We start from the raw sequence: 3,334 nt of genomic DNA, 5'->3' as shown, positions 1-3,334 counted from the left end.
ATAAGCAAAACACTTCTGAGAAACAAAAATGAAGTGAGAAACATGGCCTTCTCTGAACTCAAAACCTACTACACAGTGGTAGTAAACAAAACAACATGGTACTGGTACAATGACAAGCACATAGACCAATGGAACAGAATTGAGAACCCAGAAACAGACTCAGCTATCTGTAGTCATCTGGTAATTGACAAGGAAATCAAACTTATCAAATAGGGAAATGATAACCTCTTCAACAAATGCTCCTGGCAAAATTGGACTGCTACCTGCAGAAAGCTGAAACAGGGTCTACATCGCATACCATACACAAAAGTGGGAGTAAAGCCCAAAATCATAACATTCGTAAGTTACAAACTGTGATCAAACTTAGAAGGCCTAGTATACAGTATAAAGAAACTGCTAAATACAGTCAGAAACTCACAATCTAAAGAGGATAAAATTGATGAATGGGCCTTCTAAACATTAAATCCCTGTGTACACCAAAAACTATTTCCAATAGGGCGAAAAGAAAACCTATTGACTGGGAACAAATATTTGGTAATAGCATCTCAGACAAGAGTCTCATACCACAAATTTGCAGAATACACCTGGACTTTCACAAGAAAAAGACTGATAACCCAATTACAAAATGGGCAAAAGACATGGAGAGAATTTTCACAGAGAAAGATTTTCAAATGGCCATAAGATACCTGAAGAAATGCTCCAAATCACTGGCATTAGAAAGATGCAAATTTAAAACCACAATTAGGGCCTACGCCGACCCCCAGTGTCGGAGAGCTGAGCCAAGATGGCTGCTGAGTTGGAGTATGAGTCAGTCCTGTGTGTGAAGACGGATGTCAGTGTCTACCGGATTCCACCCCGGGCCTCCAATCGCGGCTACAGGGCAACTGACTGGAAATTAGACCAGCCTGACTGGACCGGTCATCTGAGAATCACTTCAAAAGGGAAGATTGCCTATATCAAACTTGAAGATAAAGTTTCAGGGGAGCTCTTTGCTCAGGCACCAGTAGAACAGTATCCTGGCATTGCAGTGGAGACAGTGACAGATTCTAGCCGTTATTTTGTAATCCGGATCCACGATGGCACTGGGAGAAGTGCTTTTATTGGTATTGGCTTCACAGATCGGGGTGATGCTTTTGACTTTAATGTCTCCTTGCAGTATCAAGTGGGTAAAGCAGGAATCCGAGATTTCCAAAGAGTCTCAGGAAATGGACACTCGTCCAAAACTGGATCTGGGCTTTTAGGAAGGACAGACTATCAAATTGAGTATTGGAAACATTACGACCAAGAAAGGAGGTGCTTCTAAGCCTAGGACTGCAGGGCCTGGGGGCCTAAGCTTACTCCCACCTCCACCTGGAGGCAAAGTCACTGTTCTCCACCTTCTTCTTCAGTTGCCATCAGCAATCATGTCACCCTACCACCCATTCCAAAATCTAGCCATGGAGGCAGTGATGCAGATATCCTTTTAGATTTGGATTCTCCTGCTCCTGTCACAGCACCAGCATCAGCTCCACTTTCTGCAAGCAATGACTTGTGGGGAGACTTTAGCACTGCATCAAGCTCTGTTTCAAACCAGGCACCACAATCATACAACTGGGTCCAATTCTGAATGGCACTGGCAGTATATTACAGACAGGCTTGAAGAATAAAAATGACCTTGATGGCACCAATCCCCGAGGGAAGTTTGAAACCCCTTCCCTCCCCAGAACCAAAATTACTGGACAATCTCTTTTTTAGCTTCCCCGTTGCGTAAACACTGGTTTATGCCACTTCTCTTTGTTGTTACTTGCTGTACCTCCAAGAGAGTATCCGCCATCCTCTGCTCCCTACCACGTTAGAGGAGTAGTGAGTTCTCGCCATACTTGTGGCTGACTATTTAGGGGCTCAAAAGGCCAGGGTCTGTTTGAGGTAAAAGTGACCTCTAACATCTGTAAAATTTGTCTCCATTGTTTCGTTCTTTATCTGAATCATCTCATGACCCTGATGTGCTTCTTTGTGAAGCCCTATTTAGTAATTTCAGTAGAGGCAAAAAACCTTGAATATTTTTTCTCCTTTAAATTAAGACTCTAAAAATGGACAGCCTATTCTTAGTGTTTACAAATAAAGGATTTTGATAGGGGAAGGTATAGAGTAAGAACTGGTTCCTGGGTCTCTGCTGAGTATCCTTTGGGCTTATCCCTGTTCCGTAAACACCCACTGCTGGGTGCAGCTCCATCACCCTCTTGTGTGTTTACATGTCTCTTCCTAAGATAAGAAGGTTGTATTGGTGGCACCTAGGTAATTCTTTCTGTGTTGAATAGTGCAACCTCACTGACCAATGGGTGTTCCTTGGATGAAGGAGATTCAAGCTGCTATGCTCTCCCAGTTACATGCTAGATGAGTGTTTGTTGTTTGCAGCTCTGACTAGTTGCTGGTTTTGAAGCACAGCTTTGGTTTGCATTTGCCCCATTATTTGACCTAGAGTTGAAGAGTTTGTAAACTCACCAGTAGAACAGAGAGATTGAAAATAGTTAACACTTATTTAATAACGACATTGCCTTGCTGCCTGGGTATCTGAGCCCTTTCCACAAATATTTCTTTTTCAATCCACCTAACTCTTTGGTAGATTGCTGCTACTATATATTTTGCCATTTATGAAGGACGTTGGAGAGTCATAATTTTAGCTGTGACAAGTTAGTCCAAGAAAAGGCTGTGATACTCATCATTGGATTATCTCAAGATCAGGCTGTTGTCATACTACGTTCTTTTTCTTGTGCTCTTCCATTCCTTATACAATGCTGTGAAGAGAATTCCCTTTCTTAGATGAATTGACACTATCTATTTAGTTGGAGGATGAAGTTGGAAAATGTAATTTTTGCCCCTCTTCTGTTTATTTGCATGTGTACACTCTGGTTGAAGGGAGTTCTGTATAGTTTCAAAAGATATCATCTCTCCTGGATTTCTTTCTTACATCTTTTCTATCTCTGGGTCCATTATTTTTTCATTGCCTCCCCTTCCAGGCAGCTCTATTCTTGCAGAGCCATGGCAGGACATTTTTAAATTCCAATAGATAACACTAAAAAGAAATTCTTTAGAATCACTAGTGACTAACTTCTGGGAACCTATTTTCTCAATCATCCTCCATGTTGTGTTCTTTCTTTGTACTCTCAAGATAATATATTATGTATTTGAATTGCTGAAAAAATTGAAGACATTTAAGATAAATGTATATAAAGCGAATACTGTATTGGTGCAGTAATGGTAATTAAAAATATTGGAAAAGAAAAAAAAAACCACAATGAGATACCATCTCACTCCAGTGGCAAAGTTTAACAGGACAGTAAGTACTAAATGTTAG

At 41.0% G+C, this 3,334-nt stretch overlaps 1 pseudogene; it reads left to right on the top strand.

Annotated features, from left to right (window-relative positions):
- The first annotated feature begins 784 nt into the window (after positions 1–784).
- LOC102847806 lies at positions 785–1,606 on the top strand (annotated as a pseudogene).
- The last annotated feature ends 1,728 nt before the right edge of the window (positions 1,607–3,334 follow it).

This window comes from Elephantulus edwardii, unplaced genomic scaffold, assembly GCF_000299155.1.
Source record: "Elephantulus edwardii isolate Elephantulus edwardi_28Jun2011 unplaced genomic scaffold, EleEdw1.0 scaffold00031, whole genome shotgun sequence".
Taxonomy (NCBI): domain Eukaryota; kingdom Metazoa; phylum Chordata; class Mammalia; order Macroscelidea; family Macroscelididae; genus Elephantulus; species Elephantulus edwardii.
Note: the sequence above shows the minus strand (reverse complement) of the source record. Positions and strands in the feature narration are given on the sequence as shown.